The sequence below is a fragment of the Sabethes cyaneus genome, chromosome 2, assembly GCF_943734655.1.
Source record: "Sabethes cyaneus chromosome 2, idSabCyanKW18_F2, whole genome shotgun sequence".
NCBI lineage: Eukaryota > Metazoa > Arthropoda > Insecta > Diptera > Culicidae > Sabethes > Sabethes cyaneus.
This window is the reverse complement of record NC_071354.1, coordinates 34,166,990-34,179,059: the sequence shown is the minus strand read 5'-3', so window position 1 is coordinate 34,179,059 and position 12,070 is coordinate 34,166,990.

Sequence of the window (12,070 nt, the reverse complement as noted above, 5' to 3'; positions counted from 1 at the left end):
GCTCTATAGTTCAGCACTCGATAAACATAGAAATTTTTTTTCTACGGCAAAGTTGCTTGTTTTTACATTATTTATAACTTTTCCGAAGAAACTATGTCCATATTTCCTAACATAAAAAAGAATTTTATATTTAATTTTATCATAGTAAGCGATGACCCTTTTAGATTAAGGGGGATATTCATATGAACAAAAGTGCTGAAGACTATATGTAAAATCTTTAATGTTATTTTTTGCCTCTTCCTCAACCTACTGTGGAAACCACCGACCGAGAAGTTTAATCTAACTTTGTGTTTACACCATTTGTGTCTGAAACTAGCCCATGTCGCTACATTAATAAGGGGGGTTGTGCAGTCTCCTTTTGTCCAGCACCTCTGTGGTTCATAGGTACCAGCGAGCCACTTGCCCTGGCGGGTGTTGTGGGTTCGAATCCGGTTATAATCTCAGATTATAGCTTGGTTCGACCCATGCACCTTCCAGCATTGGACAAAAGGTAGGAGTCACAACGACAACTTGTTAAGCGTAGCTACCTATTACCCCTCCCCCTTCCTTTCCACTCTTTCCCCTCCATTCCCAAAAAAAACCTTCTTCATAACTTTCCCTTACCGTCCCTTCATCAATTGTAGAATCATCGTTTCAAAAAAAAAACTCGTAAATTGATTATTATATTCGGTCATTATCCCCAACGTTCGAAGAACCAGAATAGTAGATATCCCAATTTGATAGCTCTGAAAACATATAGCAGAAAAAGTTTAGTTGTTTATTGTTTATTAATTAAAAGTCAACAGATTTTTCTATCCTACTGACTACTTAAAAACTAATAGCAAGAGCGCTAAATCGGGTTTTCAGCACGTTGCGGCTGACGTCAAAGTCGAAGTAGGACACAAAACGGTTGAAGTTCCGTTGTAAGCCGGTTATAGTACCGAAAGTACTGTAGTTAGCTCTCCGATGTGGTATATGCAAGAAGGAATTGTTCCGCGTTAAGTGAAACCGAGTTAAGATGTCTAGTCTTCCTAGAATCCAAGGACAGTCAATCCGGGATGTCAGAACATCTGATACGAAGACGGCTCTAGTTACGTCCCGACGTGTTTGCAGGGTGTCCAAGTTGATTAATCTGCAGCGCTGTTCGTAGCTTGGTAGCCGGAACGGATCATTCCATGGTAACCTACGAAGGGCAAAGCGGATGAACCTCCGTTGTACCGACTCTATTCGAATGACGCCGTTTTGGTAATACGGGCTCCATACGGGAGCGCAATACTCGAGGTTGGAGTGAACCAACGCACAGAAGAGTGATTTTAAACAATAAATATCGTTGAAGTTTTTGGCGATGCGCATGATGAATCCCAGATTTCTGCAGGCCTTGTCGACAACGAATGAAACATGCTGTTTGAAAGTCAATTTAGAGTCCAGCAGTACCCTAAGATCTTTGACGCAATCTACACGGCGTAAGGGTACGCTTGATAATCGGTACTCGAATATTATAGGGTTCAGCTTTCTCGAGAACGTTATCACTTCACATTTGTCGGGGTTTAGTACCAAGCGATTGTGTTTGCACCATCCAGCGAATATCAACAGTTGCTCCTGGAGTGCGAGAGTGTCCGTCTTTGAGTGTCTTTGAGCATTAAGTTGACGTCGTTGAAATAAATAAGAAAGACCAACGGTCCGAGGTGGCTACCTTGTGGTACTCCAGAAAAAGCGTTGAAAGCCGGTGAGGTGAAGCCATTGGTAGACACGTTGATAGAACGGTTCGTCAGATACGATTTAAACCACTGAGGCAGCGGCTCTCCAATGCCCAGTTTGTCCAGTTTTGCAACGGCGATTTGATGATTTAGCTTGTCGAAGGCGGCGGAGAGGTCAGTGTAGATAACGTCCGTCTGGGATCGGTCGTCAAAGCAGTCCGTTACGTACGTAGTGAGCGTTAGTAGATTGGTAGACGTTGAGCGCTTCGGCATGAATCCGTGTTGCTCATCAGCGATGTATTGCTGGACGAACGAGGAAATTGGCACGATCACAACGAGCTCGAAGAGTTTCGATAATGTTTGTTCGATTTAATCGACGTTTTTCGGCGAAATAAGTATGAAGATTTAAATTACCAGTTAGTCCGGACGTTTCGAGCTACTACTGGTCTTCGCTCATCATCTGCGGACACTAAAACACTATATTAGGCACATTTACAACATAAAACATATTACAAATTCTTAACTTACACTTTTTCGTCCATTAGGTTCTACTTCGTTTATCTTTTTTTTTGCTATGTCTTACTTTCTATTTCTCTTTCCCCCAAGTTTTTTGATTACAGGGTCATATGCAGCTTTGAACGTTGCGGAATCTACTTGTCTATTCACAACATTGTTCTCACCTTTAATTTTAATGTAAAATGTTTCCGCTATTAGTCTAGTGTTATGTTTAGTTATTTTCTCTATGATTTTGGCTTCGTCAAATTTAAAAACATGACCTGTTTCAATGGTGTGTTGGGTTAAACCTGTACCACCAACTGTTTTTGCTTTGATGCTATATTTATGTTGTTCCATTCGTTTATGTAAAAATTGGCTTGTTTCTCCTACGTACGACTTTTGACACTGACCACAATTTACTTCATAAACGACGTTTGTGTTTTTATCTCTTATAATTTTGTCTTTGGTTTTTGTAAATAATACGTTTTTTACTATGTCGGTTGATCTGTAAGCAACATTAATCTTAAATTGTCTTAAATATCTGCCTAACTTTTCACCTAAACCGGCAACATAGGGAATTGTCACGAATTGTTGAGTTGTTTCTTTGCCTGGTACTTCTAACGTATTGTACATCCTGTGTAGTCTTTGTTTTATTACCTTTTCTACGAAATAGCAGGGATAGTGATTTTTATGTAGCATTGTCTTTACTGTTTGTAATGTTTTCGGTCTAATTTCGGCTTCTGTCAACTGTAAAGCCCTATCAACCAAAGCGACTACCGTGTTTTTCTTATGACAAAAAGGACTAACAGAATTAAAGTCTAAATATCTAGTATTTGGATCTTTTGGAAACCATTCCGTTGATATTTTGTCGTTCTGTATACGTAAGATGGTATCCAAGAATTTTAGCTGCCCATTAATTTCTAATTCGACGGTATATTGCATTCGCGGGTGAAAACTATTGAAAATATTAAGAATCTCCTGTACATGATCGACTTTGGCTCCCATTAGGCAGTCATCTACGTAGCGCATGTAGAAACTGGGTGTTACTCCTCGTTGTTGTAGTTTTTCCAAAGCCGCCTGCTCGATGCGCTCCAGTACGATGTTTGCAACTGCGGGGGAGAGAGGGGAGCCCATTGGCATTCCGAATTTTTGGCGGAAAAATTCACCGTTGTACTGGAAAAATGTTGAACCTAACACGATTTTCAGCATTTCCATAAAACTACCCTTTTCAATGCGAGTATGCTGCTCGATTTCATCCCATCGTTGGTCGACAGACTCTAGTGCAAAGTCCACAGGCACATTTGTGAAGAGAGAAACGACGTACAAAGAGAACAGAACGGTATCCGGTGGCAAGTTTTGTTCCCGTATATTTTTTACAAATTGAAAACTGTTGTTAATATGATGTGGCGTTTTTCCTACGATGTTATTCAGAATGTTAGAGAGGTATTTTGCCATTTTGTAAGTTGCTGTTCCGATAGTTGAAACTATAATTCTCAATGGTCTGCCGTCCTTGTGTGTCTTTGGCAGTCCGTATACGCGTGGTGGGTTACAATTGAACATTTTCAACTGCCCTTTTTCAGAAGGTTCAATAAAGCCTTCACTGTGCCATCGGTCAACGTTTCGATAATGCAAATAAGGCAGAGATACCTCTGTAGTTGTCTATGTTCCTTTTGTTCCCCTTCTTATGAACTGGAAACATGTAAGCGGATTTCCAAGCAGAAGGAAATATGCCTGAGCTAATCGAGGAGTTAAGTAGACGTCGGATTGGAGCAGCCAAGGCATCAATGCAGTTCTTTAAAAATATTGAAGGTACGCCATCCGTTCCACTGGAAGTTGAGCTTTTCAACTTCGAAGCGGCCTGCTTGTACCTGTTGTCTCTAAGTACTCGATTGAATAAGCCACAAATATACGCTCAGTTTTTATCTCGCAATAAACGTATTCTAGACTTTGTCATCGCCGGTTTATTATTGTGTACGAAAGAACAATCCCTACGGGACAGCCTATTGTGCGCGCGAACCGTGGCAATCTGTGCGAATCGGCCAGGTTGGTAATATTACGAAAACCGATAGAACCAGTGCGCAAAGATCGAAGACGGAAATTTACATTGATCCTTCGAAATTGGTACTGGATACACACTGAATAAAGTCATCTTTTCGACAATGATCATACAAAATAATTTAATTTTTATCAATGGTCGTATTTCAAGTAATTTCATTCGTCTATGTACTTACCGATCCGTATTTTTTCATGCAACTATGTTAGTACCGAACCATATAGTACATCAAGAATGATCGTATGGAATCATTTCATTCATCTATGGTCCTACCGAACCATATGCTTTATCAACAATCATCGTACCAAACCATTTGATCGATGGTCGTACTGAACTATATAGTTCACCAACTTTGATCGTATCGAATCATTTCAGTTTATGACCTGTTACCGTTACCGTCGGTAACTTTATTTTGTGTGACAATGTAGGGTCCTAATTATGTACAGTTAGCTTAAAATCGGATTGTATGGGGTGGTGAATACGTTCGGCATTTCGACAGTGGTGAGCCATTCCACTCAACTGTCTAATTGAGCCGGGAAGTCGGCTGTGTGGAGAGTTTTACCGAGAGGCCGAGCTTGAGCTGGCAAACCGAGGCGCAGATGGGGAGTGCTGATCGAGACATTGAAGCGAACGCACCTTTTTCGCTTGGGCGAGACGTTACTAAGTGAGTGGCTTGGCCACGTTAAAATTAACTCGGGTTATCACCGAACCTTCTGGAAGGAACTATTCCCCCTGGAGGGCTCAATCAGCACAGCGGACAACCCGTCCGTTAAAACGGGATCGCGGCAGACGTCACCAAAGCCGTTAATCTCGTTCTTTCCACGCACGCACCAGCGACTCGGTGATTGACCAGCGTCGTTGACCATCCGATCGATAGTAATAGCATTTTGGGAACTGCTGGGCCGCTGGTACTCCCATTATTCAACACCGTAGACACCGATCTCATAGAAATGGGATCACGGTGAGCGTTATCCAGTCAGAAGCTTTAAACTTAACCTCACCAAACCTCAGCGAATCGTCGAGTGGCCCGCTTTGCGACCTACTAGACGTAACCAGACCATCGTAAAATCTGGCCACGTCAAATACGACCAATCATCTGTAGCCAACGGCAACCACCCCCTCGTTCTGTGTATAGGTCAAACCACATATCCGAAATCTCCTCCGTAACCACAACGCCCTGGGGCTGGGAAGTAAAAGTAAAAGGCCTTCCGTGCCCACTCCACGACTCCCAGACCAGGAGTCGAAGCTTTGGCAGCTTCCCCTTCTGGGTTGCTGGCTGCAAATATATTATAGTAACAATACACGGATAGAAATTTGATCTCCAAAACGAGCAAAATGACTCATGATTCCAGGTTTCTAGCTTAAGATTTATGAAAATACACCATGAATAATAATCATGTTATCACGAGCTTCTTGCAGTACAACACATCGCAAAATCATGAACTATTATTCATGATTTTGTGCTGTCTGATACGGCAGTTCAGTCATGATTTGACAAAAATTCACATTTCATGATTTCATGATTTCATTCATGGCATTGGAGTCAAATTCCTTTCCGTGTATAGTTCACTCTTCTACAATCCTGAAGACACGACTACTGCCATAGAGGCATAAAAGGTTACCAATGTACACCGTAGATTCGACACGTCTATCGAAAACACCTTAATTTTCAGTATAGAATTTAGCCAGTTCTAAATAGAATTAACAAAACGGGCGAAAACTGCAAATGTAAGCACAAAGGGAGAGGGATCAGCATAAGAAAATCCGCTCTTGCTCGATTTGTTCGTGCTTGCGACATTCGCCGTTTTGTTGGTTCTATTTTCGATTCACGAAGCTCTATCATCCCTTTTGCACTTATGGAATAGACCAATTACCAAATGGAATAGACCAAAGGTATAGATTTTGCGAAGTGAACTATACTGCCCATAAATGGAAGTCAGTCACATCTGCAAAAACGTGCAACCTCGAAAAACGCTGTTGAAATCGCGACAATTTTTCTTTAATATTGAATTGATTTCGGAAACAAATCGTCATAAAATCACTTGAATGTACATAACAAAATACTTTTACAAGCAATTTGTTCACAAGTGACTTAAAATTTGTTACAAAAGTTAGAAAAACTGCCGAAGTTACTGATATACGTTCATTTGTGTTTGAATAAGCAAGAATAAACGCATAACAGTCACAGCATGCCTTGATCCTTGCGTTGCCGGTGACTCGACAGTATTTTCGAGACCACATGTCGTTGTTGTTTTGATAATTCTCGTGCTCGTTCATTTCAATTGTTCAAAATGTCCGTTTTGACTCAAATCTCCTCCTGGCCTTTTCTTCTTTTATTTGTAATTTCTAATTTGTTATCTTGAGTTTATAGACGGTCGCATGATGAGGTTTGTTCGACTCAGACACTGGTCGCATTCCCGTGTGTCCAGAACACTCCCAGAACGTGTCCGACGAGTATGACCAATGTAATCCTGGAGTCTATATATGACAACAAATGGACTATTTCGAACTAGTTTTGCAATTTCGAGTACCGACTTAGAGAAATACACATAACGACTTAGACTAAAATACACATGTTGTATTTTAGTTAAAATCAGAAACTGATTCTGATTGGATTCTCAGCTGGTAGTGGCAGATAGCGTTCGACATATTGGGCAGCTGGCAGAGATGAACAAAAGCTTAAATTTATATCTTTATAACATTCATTTACTTGTGTTGAACGATTTTCGATCGACTGTGTTTCATTTCCAGCAACCAATATTTGATGAAAATCATGTCAAATAAATCGAAAACTGTGTGTGCTGCTTCAATCAAATTACATAATTTTCTAAACGTTTGAAAGTCTGGTCGATATAACTCTATTGTTTGACTATGCAATTTTTTTATATTTGAGAAACGTTAGGAAATAAAAAAAATGATAGGGCAATGACTCCCTTTATTCATGTTTACGAGAAATAAAACCAGCTCGGTAGTATTTATAGTAGTATTAAGTACTAGTATTTCGTATTTTGTATCTAATTCTGATCAACTAGTTCGCATTACTTCAAAATAAAACTAAGAACATAAAAAGAAATAGAAAGGTTGTGTCTTCGTTCCAATTATTTTGCAGTCCAAACATACTCAACTGTCATCAAATTCAGCAATAAATTTAGAAGAAACAACTTCTGTTAAAAAATTCTAAAATAATTGAGCTATAATGTTTGCCATGACAACATATCTATTTGATCTCTATCTTATGTACCTTCTGAGTAGTTTGGTGAAACCAATGACTTTTGCTACAGATATCTAAAAAACTAATATCTCTTTTACTTTACCATCAGTTATTATTTAAAGGTATTTGCAATGCATAGCAATGTAAGTGCGATGGTGTATTTCTCCATTCCGCCGTTGCAGATATAATTGATTTTGAAATTCTCCACATTCATCACGTAATAGTTGGTAAAGTCAATCAATCAATCACTTTTTACTAAGAGAGAGTGACGATCCCAAGTGTAATGTTTTCTCTCTTTCATCCACCGACCGACCGACCGCAGTCGAGATGCACTTTCCGATTATGGTATGATGGACGATTGATGCTTCCATACCGATGGGATTAAATTCAAGAGCTAACTCGCATCACCATGGTGTGGATGAGTCAGGAGCACAATATTCGAAGTCTGACAAAGCACCACCTCGAATAATTTTTCTGTCTTGTCATCCACAAAGTCAAAGTCAGAGGACGACCGACGGTAATGAAATCATGATCATGTCTCATCGTGCGGCCATTAGTGTCATGAGAAAACTCATCCGAACACTAACAAGTTGAAACATTTTCAAACCGATTTTGAAATGGTTTGGCGTCATGAAAAAAAGTTGTGGTCATCACACCATTTGAATAAGCCATCTCCCGTGATACATGATATTTGTAATTTATATGCGCAGCCTAATATATGGCGGTAATTTGGCGTAATTCGAAGCAGAACAAATCAATCAACCCTTTGAAAACATTCCAACCAGCAGCAGCAGCAGCGGATCACGCGCCACTTTATTTTTGCTGGTTCCAATTTCACTCAATCAAGCCAGATTAAAACCACATTGAATCGGTAAATGGAAGAAATGATTGTGGCCAAAATGTTCACGCCTGACTTGCTTGCTGCCATCCAGGCGCTGCGCTCCTCTGCACTCTGCTGCATTCGGTATTGTTTTTTCCTCCCACTCGATGTGTGCACATTTATCCTCATTTTGTTTATTGGTTTTGTATTGTTCCGATCGTTGGGTCACCCAGCAGTGCCAGTGGTTGGTGGTGGCTGCACTGTGACCAATCCACCAGTAATTTTACTCATCGTCCTATTGGGGGGAAGCTGGACCACCCTCCAACACCAACAACACTGTGGAAATGGCAAATGCTGTTGGATTGTTGATTATTTCTATAAATCACAAACATGGGCATTTATTTTTTTTCACTCTGGCTACGGTTTGGAACTTGGTCGGCCCAATGATTCAATCGTGTGCGGTCGATTTGGCTCGGTAAACGATTTACGAAAATCCCGCGTTCCAGCGACCGGCGAGGATGATGGGAGGTTTCAATCGTTTGCGGTTTAATTTTTACCAATCGGAAGTGGACTTTCCCTCCCGGCGGCGTTGCAGCTGGAACGACGGGGAATCATTCAGGACTCCATAGGAAGTGCACACTGGTTGTCAGTTTACCTTTCCAGGTGGGTGCAACTTACGTGTGATATTGGTTCTAGGTGATACTTTTTTTTTCGTGTGCTGTATCTCGGTATAATAATATTTCTACGTGACCACCGATGACACGCGTCAGTTAGCAATGCCGTCATGCCGTTTGAGGTTTACTGAGTTTGCTTCGGGGGAAAAAAATATCGGTAACCATGTTGATCGGTGGGTGGGTGATAGTGTGGATGAGTGGCTTACTGTTTCCTGCACACGTATTGAATTTGGATATTTGATTTAGATACTGTTATTCTTCCATACCGGTTTGTTTGAATTACATTAGTTGAAAATATAGAGTTATTTCTACGGATGTTACAACTATTGTTCCATAGTTTCCTACCAATTTTATATTCTGAATTGCAATATAATTGGTTCAGTAGTGGCATATAATAAAATGCTTTTGCCAAATGCGTGGCACAAAACAGTCTGAACATAATATTTATCGACGTATACGTGATTTCGTAGAGTAGATCCAGTAAAAGTTATCTGAAACGAATCTAATGATGTTTATTCCTTCCATCTAGTGATGTTTTATGGAATTGTTTGGGGTTCAGTATCTTTACCGGCTGTAATTTGATGTCTTCGAAAACGCAAACTCCATAGTCCAGTAGGTCCTTGGTGGCCAATTTGGAACCGGTGACCACACCATCGTTCTTGATTACATGATTAGGAATATATACACGAATATACACGCGGTACACTATAAAGCCCGTTTTTAGTTTGTTGGTAGCGTCAATGATAAAACTTGGCCTTTCTACTGCGGATTTTTCGAAAACTTTCTTTCTTTCTTTTGCGACAGGTTTCAAGCAGAGCTACGATGTCGAGTTTGCGAGCTTCAAGCCGCATCTGACATGGGAACAGACACTTCTGACTGGCTAGGCTAATCCGCAATCAGCATTTGCATGAGTGCTTCTTTCCCTGTCGGAATACCATTTTAGTTTCCACCGGAATTGGTTTTCCGATCTTCACTAGGGTTACTTGTATTCCGGTTGGTACCACTAGGAGGTAGGGATAGGAGTTGCTAGATTTTTTTAACCTCTTCACTTTATTAAAACATTATGTATACAACGTCAATTGAAATCTTAAGCTAGAAACATTTTGGTTTGTTTGAGGTGTCTCTTTTATAAATATAATATATCTTATGAAGATTTTCAAAAATTCTTTTGATTTTATTTGCTAGATATGAGGATGAGAATCACTGTAGTGTCTATCTTATTCAGCACCAGGCACTGATGGTTTGTATTATCCAGCCGTTCACCAACCAGTCTAGGCGTTCTAGGGATGAAAAGTATTTTCAGCGGATGGACTTTCATTTTCCAGCCGATAAGTCCCACTTGAACCTTACCATTTATCTCCAAACTTCAGGTTCACTCGAGTAGAGATAACGAAGATACGTAAACGACGACAAAAAAGTGTTGAAAAAATTAAAAAGTGATGAGAAGATGGCAAAATCACACTGAAAAAAGCTACAAGGTATACAGCCCTAAGGGTTGTACGAATGGGTGACGTAGGACTATATCAGATCATTAGATCAAAGACTAATGTAAACTGAATTTCTGGCTTATGTATGTTTATAACAATCTGTGAGGACCATTGTTTAAGTGAATGTTGAAAAAAGAAGAGCGAAATATTCAGATTCAATTCTTCATTGAATGCAATGGTGGCTTTGAAAATACGTGGACGGGGGTTCATAAGTATAACGCCTGCAACCATTGAAACACAGAGATTTCTTTTAAAAATCACTTGTGTGCATCATAAAGATTGAAATAGTAATGAATGACCAGCCCACAGATTATTGTATTAAATATCATTACACGTTGCTTGACATGTTTCAATAATCTTACTTTTACTCGCTTGTGACCTTTAAAAGAGCCATTAGTTACAAATAACATTAAAGCCAAATCACGTTCATTGCAAATATGACGTGTCATTCGAATGTCCTTCTCTTTTGACATGACTGGCACGTCGACGTTAACGGCGTCGATTCACTGTCTTTTGCTCCGAGAAGGTTTTACTAGTTTACTTTCACAGCTTACTGCTTGTTACATAGCGTAAAATATGGCACATACGCAAAACTTTCTGTTTTATTTGTGTGAGAGTCCTTATCCTCCGACCATAAAATAAATTCATGCCTCCGTAAACCCCTACATGCCAAATTTGGTTTTATTTGCTTGATTAGTTCTAAATTTATGAGGAAATTTATATTTGTATGGGAGCCCACTTTCTTAGAAGAGGAAGGAGTCTCAGTGCACCATAGAAAAAAATCATGCCTTATAAAACCCCCACATGCAAATTTGGTTCCATTTGCTCGATTAGTTCTAGAGGTATGAAGAAATTTGAATTTCATTTATATGGAAGCCCCCCTCTTAGAAGGGGAAGAGGTCTCAGCACACCATAGAAAAAATTCTCACCTCCAAAAATCCCCACATGCCAAATTTGGCTCCTTTTGATTGATTAGTTCTCGAATTATGAGGAAATTTGCATATTATTTGTATGGGAGCCCCCTCTCCTAAAGAGGGAAGGTGTCTCAATTCACCATAGAAACAAATTCTGACCCCAAAAAACACCCACACGCCAAATTTGGTTCCATTTGCTTGATTGGTTCTCGAGTTTTAAGGAAATTTGTATTTCATTTGTTTGGGAGCCCCCCCCCCCTCTTAGAAAGGAAAGGGGTTTAAGTACACCATAAAAAAATCCTACCTTCTAAAACCCCCACATGCCAAATTTTAATCCATTTGCTTGATTAGTTTTGAAGAAATTTGTGTTTCATTTTTATGGGAGCCCCCCCTCTTACGCTGTTCATAAAATTGCTCTCTCGCACCCTTCATAAAATTGCTGGACATTTTATCTCTCCAACGACATATAAATTGTTCAGTTTCGTTCAGTAGTTTAGCAGTTATTAGCATTTGAAATCTTTCATTCCAACGTTACACTTCTATTTTCGTTTTCACAAAGTGCTACCCAGTCTCAGATAGTAAACAAAGACGTAGTCCTACGTCAAAATGGCAAAAGGCAACGAAAAACAACCTAAATACGATAGAAATATAAAAATGCGATGCGAAGACGCTTAAACAGTTACGAAAAGAACAAAAACGTGACAAAAACAGTTTTAAAATCACCAAAAGAGCGACCAAAC